This window comes from Octopus sinensis, linkage group LG17 (assembly GCF_006345805.1).
Source record: "Octopus sinensis linkage group LG17, ASM634580v1, whole genome shotgun sequence".
NCBI classification, from domain to species: Eukaryota; Metazoa; Mollusca; class Cephalopoda; order Octopoda; family Octopodidae; genus Octopus; species Octopus sinensis.
Genome location: NC_043013.1, coordinates 52,978,426 through 52,995,925, shown reverse-complemented (window position 1 = coordinate 52,995,925; position 17,500 = coordinate 52,978,426). Strand labels below are relative to the sequence as shown.

At 36.2% G+C, this 17,500-nt stretch overlaps 1 long non-coding RNA gene across 1 annotated transcript; it reads left to right on the top strand.

Moving 5' to 3' along the window:
- Nucleotides 1–2,082: 2,082 nt before the first annotated feature.
- LOC118766671 lies at nt 2,083–15,459 on the top strand. Its single transcript, XR_005002593.1, has 3 exons — nt 2,083–2,167; nt 10,389–10,392; nt 15,450–15,459. It is a non-coding gene; the product is annotated as an uncharacterized LOC118766671 (long non-coding RNA).
- Nucleotides 15,460–17,500: the final 2,041 nt, after the last annotated feature.

Genomic DNA, 17,500 nt, shown 5'->3' with positions numbered 1-17,500 from the left:
CCAAGTACATCCCAAACCGACCGCACACATTCACTCACACGCAACATATATTAAAACCATGTATTAAATAATACCATTAAATGCGTTTCTCAATGCCTCAGGTCTTGTATTGTTTACTAGGTTCTAGATGAATCATCTATGTCATATATAATTCTGAGACATTGTTTCGTAGACAATCTTACGAAACGATACACTGAGAGTATAAAAGAAGAATATTATCATGTGGATGTTTATTTCTTCTGGTGCAGTTTGTTTGTAACGCATTTGAAATTGCTTTTAGATAGAACCAGGGAAATCATTTATAGAAATAACTTTCTAAAATGCTTATAGATGCATTTATACCTAATTCTATATATCTGTACCCGCAGATACATACATTAAATGCACGCTTGCTTATAAATGTATATATGAATGTATATTATTCATACATTCATACGAAATATATTTACACACACACATACACACACACACATATATATAATTGGATGTATGTCTCTATCTATCTATCTATATTTATACATATATATATATTATATATCTATCTATCTATCTATCTATCTATATATATATATATATTATATATATATTATATATATATATATATATATATATATATACATATATTCATACTTATACATATATATATATATACATTTATACTTATATATACTTATATATATATATATATATGTATACACGCATAGAAATGTATACATATGTATATATACACATAGAAATTTATACATATGTATATACTCTTTTTACTCTTTTACTCTTTTACTCTTATACTTGTTTCAGTCATTTGACTACGACCATGCTGGAGCACCGCCTTTAATCGAGCAACTCGACCCCGAGACTTATTCTTTTGTAAGCCCAGTACTTATTCTATCGGTCTCTTATGCCGAACCGCTAAGTAACGGGGACATAAATACACCAGCATCGGTTGTCAAGCAATGCTAGGGGGACAAACACAGACACACAAACACACACACGCATATATATATACATATATACGACGGGCTTCTTTCAGTTTCCGTCTACCAAATCCACTTACAAGGCTTTGGTCGGCCCGAGGCTATAGTAGAAGACACTTGCCCAAGGTGCCACGCAGTGGGTCTGAACCCGGAACCATGTGGTTGGTAAACAAGCTACTTACCACACAGCCACTCCTGCGCCTATATATATATATATACACATATATACGTACAAAAATACAAAACATAGATATTAGGTCATCAAGTATGAAATTTTTAGAAAGGAAAAAATTTTATAAATGTTTTATAAATACAAGGAATAGTTTTATTCATCAAAGTATGCACCCATATTGTCAATACACTTTTGCCCATTTCAACGGAAGCTTGTCCAGCCGGGAACTGTAAAATCCTAGCAATCTAAAGTCAATAAAATCTTAGAAGGCCTCTTTTACAGTATCGTCGGAATTAAAATTTTTCCCATCAAAAAGTTATCCAAAGTGGTAGCCAGTGGGGGCAAGATCGGGTGAGTATGATGGATGATTGAGAACTTCCAACTCCAACTCCAACTGCTGTAGTTTCGCCAATGTCACTTTTGTGATGTATGGTCTGGCATTGTCTTGCAATAAAATAGAAGTGGATCTGTTGACTAATCTAAGCTGGGTTTTTTTCCTATGTGTCTGCATCATTTGGTCCAGTTGGCTGCAGTATACTTCGGCCGTGATTGATGAGCCAGGTTTAATGAAATCATAATGGATCACAACAGCGCTAGACCACCAAACACACACCATCAGATTCTTTTGACGAATTTTGCTTTTGGACTGTGCTTTGGTGGCTCGTCTTTGCTCAACCATTGTGCAGAACGTGTGCGGTTGTTGTATTGGATCCATTTATTATTACATGTTACAATTTGATTAAAAAATGATTCACTTTTGTGACGAGAAAGTAGCATAATGCAGGCTTCCAAAAGTTGCTGTTTCTGATTTTCATTGAGTTCATGTGGAAACCACTTATCCAACTTTTTCACTTTACTGATTTGAACTAGGTGAGTCAATATTGTTTTCATGCTGTTTCTGGTCGACCGCGTTGCTCATCTGTGAAGCGAAAGTTACAGAACGAAATATTGCCAACCAATTTGATACTGTCTGCTGTGTAATAACATTAGAATGAAATACTTCATTAATATTCTGAGCTGTGTGGGTTTGCTGTATTTCCAAGAAAGAACTCATATTTCAAAACTGTACGAATTTCCTACTTATCCATCTCTAAACAAAAATAGCAAAAAACGACTTATAAATATTTTATAAAGCTCAAAATGAGTTAGAATAAAGAAATGAATGTATCTGCTTTTTAACTAAAAATAAAGATTCTCAAAATATAATAATGGCGAAAATGAGCAGCTGTCAAAGTTTACCATGTACCTTACTAAAAATTTCATACTGACGACCTAATACGTATATCGCTGTAATAATGAAGTCAAACAAGATAGCAATAGTTTGAAGTCATTCAATACGTACGCTTCGGGTTTGCATAATATATAAGAGGAGAGGCTTTCATTGCGTAAACCTTCCCCTGTTATGCGTTAACTGATGAAGGTTTACAGTTTACGTAGTGCATGCATTTTCTATTATATATTACGCAAACCAGCAACCGACGTATCACATGATTTCAAAATATTACTATGTGCTTTTAATTCATTCTTATAACTTATACTGTTCGATCCGCTTGCAAACTATCCGGTCTTCTTTTCACTTATGCGGATACTCTAACAACGATTTGGAGCAGTTTATTTGACACTAGTTGAAAGCTCTTAGGATAAGGCAAATTATATGTGAGTGTATGTGTTAAGCTATTAAAGCTGGCGCACATTCAAATGCATGAATATAGACGCAAATACAAGGATTATAATTTTATGGTTAAGAGTTCCGTTTTGTAAACACGTGACTCCGTGATCAATGTCACTACTTGTAAGCTTGCAAGAGTTTTATGCTGCAGCTTCGGTTTTACTACAGCCCTGTAACTTCAACATGGCCAACGGCAGATGTAATAAGCATATATACAAATATACATCTCAAACCCTTGATTTTATTTCTCTTTAAACTATAACGGGTCCCTTGCGTTATTATTTTAATAATCTTCCTACAACCTGTTCCTATCTTTATTAAATTATGTAAAACTTCTATTTACAGTAGAATCGCAATGAAAATATTGAATCCCCGCCCACCGAAAAAAAGAAGCTTTAGTGGAGTTATCTGTACTCGAAAGGTTAATATGTTTGTACCATGCTGTGATTGGAAAACGCATAATATATATAAGGCTTTAGATTCAGTCATTCTCTTGGCAAGAACATTACAGATATAAACGTAGATTATTTTCTAAAATTCCCATTCCAGAGATGATACCAAAATTTTAATTAAAGTTCGATAAATATCGAGAAAGACCGAAAATAATCAGATCATCACAATTCAGACATCATCGGTTCCCTTGTATTCATAATTTTAGTATGTTTCAGAAAGTATATGCATCTTTGCTTCAAAATAATGTTCAATACTATGAACATAGATTTATATTTACATATACGCACATGCATATACAGAGTAGGCCAAAAGACACGAGGTTATTTAATGTTTAATAATTTTTTTTACTTTTCGGTTTAGATTTACAGCACCCCCGTATTACATGCATACATACATACATGGCTTTTCCAGCCAGTGTCAAACTTTGCATTTACCTTGAAATAGTGAATTCGAAAACTTTCAAAGAAAATATTGGAAGCCAAGAGAGAACGTGATTAGTTTGCAGTAACCATCCGAAACTGATCGAGATGTTCTCGGGTTCCTCTTAGGGGTAAAAATAACTGATTTAACCGTAGTTCTCATAAGACTGTAAAACAGAACATGTCTTTATTATGCGATTGTTTCCAGCTTTGACATAAATCTTGACACTGAACAAAGTTGGTTAATTAATATCATTAAACGCAGTATGTAAAAGGTACGTTTTTTATTGACCCTGGGTGGGGACAAGTAACACTACTGTGGAATTTGAATCCCTCGAACTAAAAAAAAAATCGAAACGAATCGCAAAACAATTCGTCCGATGTTCTAACAATTCAACCAATCTTAGCCAGGGTTTACATTCCTAATTTTGTCAACAAAGCTTCCCTCAAACGACCATTCGTGTTAAGGCGTTATGGTTTTCACGTTTATCTCATCGTCTAGTGTGAATAAATTCAGTTTATGCAGTTGGTATTATAAACTTCGAGAGACTAGCGTACTATCCAGTTAATATTTACTTCTCATCCATTTAATATTATATAAACGAAGAAGAAACGTTTGGCTGGCTTTCGGATACTGACGATTAGTTCTAGGGTTAGCTTCATTAAATTTACGGTTAATTAGCGTCTTTAATGCATAATGCATGTATTTATTTTGTTAGATAATTGTTTAGTCAGCGCTAATTACATACCCAATTCGAAAGATATTAATGATGCACTCTTCCATTATCCTTTCCTCTTGAGAGGCTCAAGCGATATGAGATTGCTTCGCAATAATGGTTAAGTTGTAATTAATGCTTAACTGACAGAAAAAAAATTACGATACTTATACCACTACTATTACAAGTTGTACTGCTACTACTGTCACTGCTGCTGCTACTGCTACTATCAGTACTACTTCTAGTATTTATGATAATGATGAGGATGAGGATGATAATGATGATGATGATGATGATGATGATGATGCCACCACCGCCACCACCAATAGCAACAGCAACAACAACAACAACAACAATAATAATAATAATAATAATAATAATAATGATAATGATAATAATAATAATAATAATAATAATAATAATAATGCACGACAATATAGCCAGGCTTGTCCACTGGACACTTTGCAACAAGTGTGGACTTGACAGAGCAAAAAATCGGTACGACCACAAACCTGAAGGCGTCATCCAAAATAGAAATGCAAAGATTCTATGGGATTTTATGATTCAGTGCGACCATGTGATAGAGAATAGGAAGCCAGACATAGTCTTAGCTGAGAAAGAAAACAAACTATGCTGGATCATAGACATAGCATGCTCAGCTGAAAACAAGATATGCGGTAAGGAAGAAAGGAAAGTCGAGAGATATGACAGGTTAGCTTGGGAAGTTAAGCAGTTGTGGTCGATGAAAAAAGGTAGCAGTAGTACCAATAATTGTCGGAGCCCTGGGATCAGTGAGTAAAAATGTCGGGAAGCACGTTGAACAAATAGGGGTTGCAATAAGGGTGGAGCACTTGTAGAAAACTGCACTGTTTGGAACCGCTCGAATATTCTGGAAAGTGCTAGAAAAATAAGAGGCGTTACCTCAGTTCACTGGTAGTGAACAGCTGACACCGTAGTATATCTCCAGCGTTAGAAGATGTGCAAAGGCAATAATAATAGTAGTAGTAATAGCAGTAGTAGTAGTAGTAGTAGTAGTAGTAGTAGTAGTAATAAAAAATATTTTCTACTATAAGCACAAGGCGTGAAATTTCGGGGATGGGACTAGTCGATCACATCGACACCAGTACTCCACTGGTACTTAATTTATAACCCCGAACATGCTCGCCTTGTGCCAAAATTTGAAACCCGTTATTATTCTACTTTTCGCACAGCATTTGATTTAGGCGATGTAATGTGAAATGAGTTGGCACGTTTAATTTCAAGCATTTTTCTATGTATTCTAGCGGTTCCAAGGAATATTGTTTTGTGTTTTTGTTTCTAAGTTCCCACCCGGAACTTTTTCCTAAGTTGTTTCATTTCTGGTGCCCAAAGTACCAAGCACCTCGACAACAACTTGGACCACCGCAACCTTTTCCATGGCCTACAAATCTCTTATCTCTCATGCTGCTAATCCATATCTCTCAGACTTCTTCAATTATTTGTCAGAAACTTTATTATGAGCTGGACAAGCCACATCTAGAATTAAACACTGTTTGTTGACATTGTTCCTCACCATAATACCAGGTTTGCGGTGTTGAATTTCACGGTCACATTGTACTATAAATTTCCATAAAATGTTGGTGAAGTCATTCTCTACTTCACCTCTTATTTTGTGCTCATACAACAGGTTTGCTCTTTCATGACCATATTTTCCACATAACACTCAATGAACCATATTATCATGGCATCGCTTGTATTCCCTCTGTATCAGCTTCGTGCATCGGCTGCTGATATGCGACACACATTCTCCTATTTTTAATCATATTTTTCTTAATCATATTTTTCTGTCAGATGTGTTTAGTATAATTTGTCCACTGGGCTTCCACTTTTACTGCGCAAATTAAAGACTCTGCTTTCTCTTCTCCAAATACGTTTCGGCTTCTGTGTCCCTGTAAAATTTCTGTACAGTGTATTGTGTATGGTGTCTCTGGCTATGATTTTGAGAAGCACTAAAGCAAGGTATAAGTTTAAGGAGCAACAGGATAGGGTCAATCATCTACTATTCATGGATGATCTGAAAGTATACGGAAATGATGAATCCGAAATTAGTTCGTTTGTGGACAAAGTGCATGGCTTTAGTTTGGTCATCTGAATGGAATTTAGCGACGAGCTCCTTCTCAAGATTAAACACTGAGGCAGAATAATAATATGTTTAGGAGAGATCATGAAGCAAATTGATGATAAAAGCCGCAAATATCTGGGAATTTTAGAAATGAATAAATTGATGCAAGAGGAAATGAAAATTACGTTTACAGAAGAATACTTTAGGAGAGAGATTGATTCTATAATCAAAGTAGAATGATAGAAATAAATATGAGGTGTTTAATACTTGAGCAGTGTATCTCTGTTAAGATGTGATGCCAGTTTGGTTGAGTGAACAGTCGACGCATTGTAATGTCTGGAGAGCTAAGGAAAGAATTTACTTACAATAGACGGGTCCTTTCCCCGGAAGACGAATGTTCACAAATTATTTAACTCAAGAAAGAAAGGGAGACGACTCGTTAATTGTGAAATATGAGTAAGAGAAGAAGAGAACGGGGTAGCTTGGAACATAAAGAAGGCTTTGGAACCATTGCTGGTAAAAGAGTAAAACGTCGAATTGGATAAGAATTGGATATTGCAAAGAAAAATCTGAATACAAGAGGAAAGGTGAAGCCGAAGAAATATGGAAAGAAAAGGGGATGTACGTCAGTTTATCATCTTATCATCATCATCATCGTCATCGTCATCATCATCATCATCAACATCATCATCATCATCATAATCATCATCATCATCATCATCATCATCATCATTATTATTATTATTATTATTATTATTATCATTATTATTATTAATATTCTATGCTTCACTTTTGCTTTATATTTGTACAAGTTGGCTCCAAGTCTCACCCAGAGACCTCATAAGACAACAGGTTGGAAGTTCGGGATGTTGTTATGCCTAGTGTGCCATATATTTGGTTTTGTATTTAGTGTTGTACTAGTGAATGTCAAAAAAAAGAAAAAGAAAAGTATGTTTGTTTTAAAACTTGAGATTACATAGAAAGTATTTTGCCTAGGATATGAGCAGTTCCCATGAGCACTATCTTTTGAATTTCTGCCATTTTGAGGTTTCCTGGTATCTGAGTTAGTTAGCGATCAGCCCCTTTTGCTATCATTCCCAGGGCACCTATGACAACAGGTATTGTTTTAGTCTTCAGGTTCCACATTTTGCTGATTTCTATTCCTCAGTTTCTGGTAGGTCTTGATAGATACATTTATATCGATTGGGACAGTCATATCAATGAGGAGGCATGTTCTTTGTTTGAAGTCTTTCAATATGATGTCTGGCCTATTTGCATCTATCTTTCTGTCAGTTTGAATGGGGAAGTTCCAGAGGAGTGAGATGTGGTCATTTTCAAGCACTGGAGGTGGATTGTGTTCCCACCAGTTTTTTTCATGCGGCAAGTCCAGGCTTTTGCAAATTACTCAGTGAATATATTGTGCAGCTCTATCATGCCTGTTGAGGTACTCTGTAGGCACAAGAAGACTGCACTTGGAGACAACATGATCAATGGTTTCATTTTGTTGTTGATATACACGACATGTTGGGCTACTGACGTTCTTTAATATGTTGGCCTGGTAGTTCCTTCCGTTTCAGATTTTAAGCCACAGGCAATTAGCCATTGATGGGTCAGGGCTTTGTCAACATCTGCATTATTCGCTCTCTTTGGTTATTTGCCATTGAGAATATCTAAGCCAGCAGTTTTAGCACGGGTTTTCATGCGTTTAGCTTTTTCTGTGCTTGTTTCTTGTATGTCTAATTCTGAAATTATTATTATTATTATTATATTATTATTATTATTATTATTATTATTATTATTATTATTATTATTATTCTATGTTTGACTTTTGCTTTATGTCTGTACAAGTTGGCTCCAAGTCTCACCCAGAGACCTCAAGAGACAACAGGTTGGAAGTTCTGTGCCATATATTTGGGCTTTTTTTTTGTGTTGTACTAGTGAATGTCTAATACATAAAAATAAAATTTAAAAAAAAATAAAAATAAAAAAATAAAATAAAATAAAATAAATAAATAAATTAATTTTTAAAAAGTTTGTTTTAAACCTTGGGATTACATAGAGAGTATTTTGCGTAGGATATGAGCAGTTCCCATGAGCACTATCTTTTGAATTTCTGCCATTTTGGGGTTTCCTGGTATCTGAGTTAGGTAGCAATTAGTACCTTTCGCTATCATTCCCAGGGCACCTATGACAACAGGTATTGTTTTAGTCTTCAGCTTCCACATTTTGCTGATTTCTATTTCAAGATCTTTATATTTGCTCAATTTTTGGTAGGTCTTGACAGATACGTTTATATCGATTGGACAGTCATATCAATGAGGAGGCATGTTCTTTGTCTGAAGTCTTTCAATATGATGTCTGGCCTATTTGCATCTGTCTTCCTGTCAGTTTGAATGGTGAAGTTCCAGAGGAGTGAGATGTGGTCATTTTCAAGCACTGGAGGTGGATTGTGTTCCCACCAGTTTTTTTCATGGGGCAAATCCAGGTTTTTGCAAATTACCCAGTGAATATATTGTGCAGCTCTATCATGCCTGTTGAGGTACTCTGTAGGCGCTAGAAGACTGCATTTGGAGACAACATGATCAATGGTTTCATCTTGTTGTCGGCATACACGACATGTTGGGCTACTGCCGTTCTTTAATATTTTGGCCTGGTAGTTTCTTGTTGGTAGGCATTGATCTTGAGCTCCTATGATAAACCACTCTGTTTCAGATTTTAAGCCAGAGGCCATTAGCCATTGATGGGTCAGGGCTTTGTTAATATCTGCATTATTCCCTCTCTTTGGGTATTTGCCATAGAGAGGTTTTTCTTGCCATTTATTATTCAGAATAACTAAGGCCGCAGTTTTGGCACGGGTTTTCATGCGCTTAGCTTTTTCTGTGCTTGTTTCTTGTATGTCTATCTCTAATTCCGAAATTGGTTGTATTCGGAATTCACTTAGATATTCCGTTGCCTGTTTTGTGACTGAGTATGATGCTTTCTTGTTTTCATGTTTTGAGACAAGTTTTAACATCCAGTCCTCAGAGTTTTTCAGGTAGGTGTCTAGGCCAATTGTAGCAATCTTCATTGTTATTGCCAATTGTAAAAGACCATGGCCTCCCTCTTTTCTTGGCAGATAGAGTCGTTCTGTATCTGCCTTAGGGTGGTGCATTCTATGCATTGTCAACGGTTTCCTTATTTTTCTGTCGAACTGACATATTTCAGTAATTGACCAGTTAACAATATTGAAACTGTAAGTCACGACTTGTATAGCTAATGCATTGATCGCTTCGATCCTCTTTCTTGCATTCTTGAGCTCTGTCTTGAGTATTGCTCTCACTCTTCGATAGCATTCTCTCCTGATCCTTTCCTTCATCTCTGAATGCCTTATTCCGTTCCCTTCAATTACCCCTAGGTACTTGTAGCTCTCCGCTGGGTCTAGTTCTTTTATGGCATTCTGCTGGTCAAGGTTAACGTTAGATATTTCTGTCAATTTTCCTTTGATAAAGGTAGCTTTTGCACATTTATCGAGGCCGAATTGCATTCTGATGTCGTCACTGAATTGTTTGACTATCCCTAGCAAGCCCTTGAGTTGTTGGTCATTTTTTGCAAAAAGCTTTAAATCATCCACGTAAATGAGATGATTTATATTTTTATCAAACATTTTATACCCGTACTACGCATCATTGAGCAGCTTTGAGAGAGGTATTAAGGATAAACAAAAGAGGAGAGGTGACAGTGAGTCACCCTGGAAAATGCCACACGAAATTTTTACATCACCAGCATTTAGGGATTCATTGTCACTGTTCAGAGTTAGTGTGGTTCTCCATGATCTCATACTTACAGTCAAGAAGTTTCGCAGAGTAGGTGCTATCTTATACATTTCCAGGCATTTCCTAATCCAGCTATGTGGTAGGCTATCAAAAGCCTTTTTATAGTCTATCGAGGCTATTGATAAGTTTTTGTGTCGTTTGTGACAATCTTCTAAGATCATCTTATTGATGAGTAGTTGGTCTTTACAGCCGTAGGATCCACGTTTACATCCTTTCTGTTCATTAGGGAATATGCTGTTGTCTGTTAAAAAACTATAGGTATATTCCGTCAGGACAGATGTTAGCGTTTTGTACATAGTTGTTAAGCAGGTTATGGGAGACTTCCATGGGAGACTTTCCTGGAGACTTCCATTTGCTTGACTTCCTGAGAGCAGATCTTATATCCTCTACCTTGACACCCTCCCACTTTTGCTATCCTAAGGGGTCCAGTTCTGTAGATATTCTGTCAATCCAGGGGGCCTTTTCGTTGTGTGTTTTGTCTTCTGCCCAGATTTTATTCCAAAATCCCTGCACTTCTTCTTTTCATGGTACAGACCTTGCAGTAAACGCTGTTTTTCCTATCTTCCTGTAAAAATTCTTGGTGTTATTTTTGAACATGTTGTTGTATTTGAGAAATCTAACACACTTTTCATACCTCGCTATGCGGGCAGCTTTGGCAGATACCTTTTGTTTGATTATTATTATTATTATTATTATTATTATTATTATTATTATTATTATTATTATTATTATTATTATTATTCAGTAGTTTTATTTTTATAGCGTGCTTTCACTTCACTACCGAGCGCAGCTCTGTGTGCCTTGGGTATGTGCTGTGATTTGTTGTGATGCTCTGATGGTTATTGTATGGAAAGTGTTCTGCGTAGGATGTGTGCAGTGCCTAGTTGTGAAATTTTCTGTATGTTATATGTGTTTGTAAGTCCTGGTGTTTTTGTTATGTATTTGTCTGAATATTTTTTTTATCATGCCTAATGCACCTACTATGATAGGAATTGTTCTGTTTTCAGGTTCCACATTCTAGTTACCTCTATTTCCAGGTCTTTGTATTTTGAGAGTTTCTCCATTTCTTTTAGAGACACGTTGTCATCTGCCGGTATTGATACATCAATTAGAAAGCATTTTTTTCTTCATGATCTCTGACAACTATATCTGGTCTGTTGGCCTTAATTTCTCTATCTGTGTGTATCGGCATATCCCAGAGTATGGTTGCTTTCTCGTTTTCTGTGACCTTTTCTGGTGTGTGCCTATACCATCGTTTTTCTGTTGTTATTCCATAATGTTGGCATAGCTTCCAATGTATGTAGGTTCCAACTCTGTCATGTCTGTGAATATATTCCTTCTTAGCCAGGACTGGGCAGCTAGAGATAATATGATTTATTGTTTCTTGTCCATCTCCACATAATCTGCAGTTACTTGTAATATTTCTTTTCATTACATGTTTTTGGTAATTTCTGGTGGGGAGGCTTTGGTCTTGTGCTGCAATTAAAATCCCTCTGTTTCTGCTTTGAGTCCTGAGCTTCTCAACCATTGCTGGGATTTTTCTTTGTCTATTTCTTTTGCGTTTAGTTTAGTGCAGTATTTACCATGAAGGGGCTTTTCGTGCCATCGTTTTATCATGGCTCGTTGCTGTTCTATTTTTAGTTTGGATTTCATTTTTTTTATAGCTTTTGTTGTTTCTTCATCATCTTCTTCTTCTTTGTGTTTATTAGGTGGTATGATTTCTTATTTGTATTTATCAGCTTCCTTAAATACTGAGAACAGTTTTTTGTTTTGCTCGTGTTTTGCTGCTATCTGGATCAGTTTTCCTTCCTTCTGAAGTAGGTATTTTTGCAGTCCTATGGTGGTTATTTTATAGTAGTTTTCCAACTGTATAAGGCCTCTATACGTTGTATATATAGTCTTTCTATGTCAGATTTTGGGTGATGCATCCTAGATCCTGTCAGTATCATCATCGTCATCATCATCATCATCATCATCATCATCATCATCATCATCATCATTATTATTATTATTATTATTTTATTATTATTATATTATATTATATTATTATTATTATTATTATTTTATTATATTATTATTATTATTATATTATTATTATTATTATTATGTGATGAAATCTCACAGTTTATTTTGCTGTGTATGATGGGAAGTGTCAACTGTCCACAGCTAGCAGACTAAGGTGACACTTGTTTACAGGTCATGCTTCAAGAACCCTGTAAAAATTCCTGCAGTTCCAAGCAATGCTGACTTTTGTAGGTGTTCTATCTCCACACTTCCACCAAACATTTTCAGCCATGCTGGTAGTTGAGTGCTGATACTTCCAAGTGCACCAATTACTATTGGAATCACGTCTACTCTCTTCATTGAACACAACCTTCTTATTTCCCACTTCAAATCGTAAGAGTTGTTTATTCTTTCTTCTTCTTTCACATTGATCCTGTTGTCACCGGGGCATCCTATGCCGATTATCATACATGTTCTTTCTTTTATTATTCACCACAACAACGTCCAGTTTCCGATATCTGGTCGGGTGATCACATGGATCATTGCATCCCAGAGGACTTTGCAATTCTCATTTTCGGTGACCGCTTCTGGGGTTTGTTAATAACACGTCTTTGCTCTTTGTATGTCGTTTTATCCACAGAGCTCCCAGTGGTTCATTCTTGCCACATTGTCAAGGCGTCTTTTGTATTCACGTTGAGCAAATTGCGGGCATTCACTAACGATGTGCCATACTACTTCACTCTTCTCAGCACACATTCTGCATTTGTCGGTGTCGTGTGTTGTCTATTCTGCACTTCACATAGTTGGTCCTTAACGCTTGTTCTTGAGCTGCGCATATCAGTGCTTCTGTCCCCTCTCCTCGCTATTCGTTATAAGAGTTCGGCTAGTCCATTCTTCCAATCCCCAGGGGTGTCAATCACTCCAGATACAACAGTATATATACACACAGGCATAAGTGTATGGAAAGAAGCTTGTTCTCCAAACACAAGGTTCTGATTTCAGTCTCACTGCGTGGTATCTTGAGCAAGTGTCAACTACTATAGCCTCCGGTCGACCTAAGCCTTGTGAGTGGATTTGGTAGACGGAAACCGAAACAAGCCCGTCGTATATATATATATATATATATAAACACATATATTTGTGTGCTTGTGTCTGTGTCGTCTCCAGCATCGCTTGAGAACAGGTGTTGGTGTGATTACATCCCCGTAACATAGCGGTTCAACAATGAATAAGTCTTGGGGTCGATTTCTTCGACTAAAACTCCTGAAGGTAGTGCTCCAGCTTGGCTGCAGTCACATTTCTGAAACAAGTAACAAAATGAAAGAACACAAGAATATTATATGTATATGTACACGTGCACACATATACATATACTTATACATATACATACGTACATATATATATATATATATATATATATATATATATATATATATATATATATGAGTGTGTGTGTATATATATACACATATATACATGCATATATGTACATACATTATACGTATATATATGCATATGTGGGGACAGGACGTCACGAAACGTACAACGGACTTCTTTCAGTTTCCGTCTACCAATTCCACTCACAAGGCTTTGGTCGCCCGAGGCTATAGGATACTTGCCCAGGGTGCCATGCAGTGGGACTGAACCCGGAACCATATGATCTTACCACACAGCCAATTATGCATTTATATGTATTTATGTATTCATGCATGCATGTATGTATGTATGTATGTATGTATGTATGTATGTATGTATATGTCAGGTCACTTTCGAGTGCTACTGGTAACATGTAACACAGTACAACCTATTGCGTGGTCGGGTCGTCGGCGACTAAACCGGCAACCCCACCAAGTGGGAGGAAAAAGAAAACCTGTCAAAGGGCGGAGGAATTCTTGAGAGTTAACGGCCATCCAATAAATGTCTTAAGGCTGTATCATGCGCAGGGACATAGAAATAATAGGACTGAATACCTGATCGCGCGGTTAAACCATTGGGAGTGAAGGACTCCGACTCTTTGTTAGGGCATCCTTTAGGAGAAGGCAATACAGGTAACTGGGATAACTCCGACATAAAACTTGCAAGTCAGTGGTTACCGATGATGTTGACATGTTCTTCTTTTCGGATAATGGTTGCTGTTGCTTAGTGAGTGGGATTGACTCAGTGCAGAGCCTTTCCGCACTTTAAAAAGATCTTCTTGCACAGGCATTGCACGATAACAACATTGATTAAGCTTCGTGCAATGACCATACTCGATAACGAGGAGGCAGCCACCTTGTATGTATGTATGTATGTATGTATATATATGCATATATATATGTATATATATATATATCTATATATATATATATATGTATGTATGTATGTATCTATCTATCTATCTATCTAACTATCTATCTATCTATGTGTATATATAAATACACACACACACACACACACACACACACACACATATATATATATATATATATATATATATGTATGTATGTATGCATGTATATATATGCATATATATATGTATATATATATATATACATATATAATATATATATATATATATATATATATATATATATATATATATATATATATCTATATATACATACATATATATATATATATATATATATATAATACCGCGAAGGTTTACGAACATAAACAAAAGACGAAGGCAGGTGGAGTACAAACAAACAAATGTATTAGTATGGCGCTCAGGAATAGAAATAGAACAAGTCTTTTACGTTTCCAGCCTACACTATTCGATAGAAAGATACACAGAAAAAAACAAGGAGAGAAACAAGGAGAGAAAAATTCGTGTTGGAGCTAACGATATATCATGGCGTCCTATCTATATATATACGAGGGGCGTTCAATAAGTAATTCCCCTGGCCCACTTCCCATAGCAGCAGAGCAGCGAAACTTGGCACAGTTATTAGTCTTTTTCTACATAGGAACCACCCAGAGTTACTCATTTCTCCCATTGTTCGATGCAGCTCTGGAGACCGTTTTTGTGGAAGACCCCCAGCTTGGTCCTCCAACTACGACATGACTTCAGAAATAAAGGCTGCATCATCTGGGAAACGCTTTCCGTTCAAAAACAACTTCATGGCTGGGAAGAGGTGAAAATCAGAGGGTGCAATATCAGGAGAGTAGGGGGTGGGGGAGGACTTCATAGCTGCATGTCTGTGCTTCTGATCTGGTGATACGCGAGTTGTGGACCGGAGCGTTGTCCTGCAGGAGGAGGATGCCTTCGCTGATCTTGCCCCGCCTCTTGATTTTCATAGCTTCTCTTAATTTCCCCAAAAGTGAAGCATAGTAGGCTTCTGTAATTGTGGTATCCTTTGCCAGGAAATCTGTCATCACTTCTCTGTCCTGGTCCCAGAAGACTGTGACCATGACCTTGCCAGCAGAGGGCTGCACCCTTGCTTTCTTTGGAGGAGGTGAGTCACGGTGTTTCCACTGCATTGACTGGGCTTTGTTATCTGGATCATTGTGATGAACCCAGGTTTCATCCTGTGTAATCAGTCTTTTGAAAGATTTTGATTCATCTTCTTGGCACATCTCCAAATTCATCCCCGAGCACCTGACGCGTTCTTGCTTCTGGAAAAGTGTGAGCAACCTGGGAATCCATCTGGCAGACACCTTTTGCATATACAAATGGTCATGAATGATAGTTTCCACAGACCCGGTACTAATCTTGACCTCATGGGCTATTTGGCGAATAGTTATGCATCGATCTTCCAAAATGGTATCCTCAACTTGACGGATATATGCCTCATCAATGGCAGAAGGGGGCGACCAGATCTGGGAGCTGTTTCCACAGAGTTCCGACCATGTTTGAATTCACGGTGCCAGCGTTTTACAAGGTCATATGATGGGGCTTCATCACCATAAGTCACTTTCATTTGATCAAAAGTCTCTCGTGATGAGCGTCCTTTCAAATACAAAAACCGGATAACTGCTCGACACTCAACAGGCACCATTTCACACTTGACTCAGTTCAAACACCTGTAAATCAGAAACTACAATTAGTTCAGAGGTGTAATTTGTCACTTAATCTATAGTGAGATAAATAATTGCACATGCAAAATTTTAGCTAACTCAAACAACTGCAAGTGGTTCAGGGGCATTACTTATTGAACGTCACTCGTATATGAATAATGGAAGCGAATAACTTCACTGGTAGTTCTGATCAGTTTAATTTATTATTTAAAATTGTATTAGTAATATTAATGTTATACTTTAATTCGTAGATCTAGTAAGTGCTTTGTTAACTTGGGCCGGAAAATTTTCAAAACATTCCTTGTTAACTTTACTGGAGAACTTTTTCACATTCGTTGTCAAACAGATCTGAATGTTTGAGGTTTGGCGATTCTGTATATAGGATTCAGGTGGAGTTGGTGTTTGTTAATCAGTGTAGGAGTGAAAGTAATATATATATACACCTTCGTCTTTATCCTTTGTTTTTTGTAAATTCTCACTATATATATATATATATAATATATATATATATATAAATATTTATATACATATATATACATACATACATACATATATATATATATATATATATATATATATATATATATATATATATATATATAATATACACCTCCGTCTTCGTCCTTTGTTTTTTGTAAATCTCCTATATATCTACTCTTTTTTACTCTTTCCTACTCTTTTACTTGTTTCAGTCATGTGACCCCAGGACTTATTTTTTGTAAGCCAGTACTATTTTATCGGTCACTTTTTTGCCGAACTGCTAATTTACGGGGACGTAAACACACCAGAATCGGTTATCAAGCGATGTTTTGGGGACAAAACACAGACACGCAAACACGCACATACATATATATATATATATATATATATATATATATAAATATATATATATATATTATATATATATAAATCACAATAAGGGTGAAAAAATTGAATATTAATTAATAACATCAATTTAAAACACCAAGTGGCCTAGCGTAAAAAATTATTAATACAAGTAATAAGAGAGAGACCACATGGAGTCACTCTAACGCTAGAAATAGATCCGCAACGGAATCCACGACTAAATAATTCTTTAGTGGTCGATTCCCTTGCGGATATATTTAGCGTTAGAGTGACACATGTCGTCTCTCTCTTATTACTTGTATATATATATATATACTATTATATATATTATATAT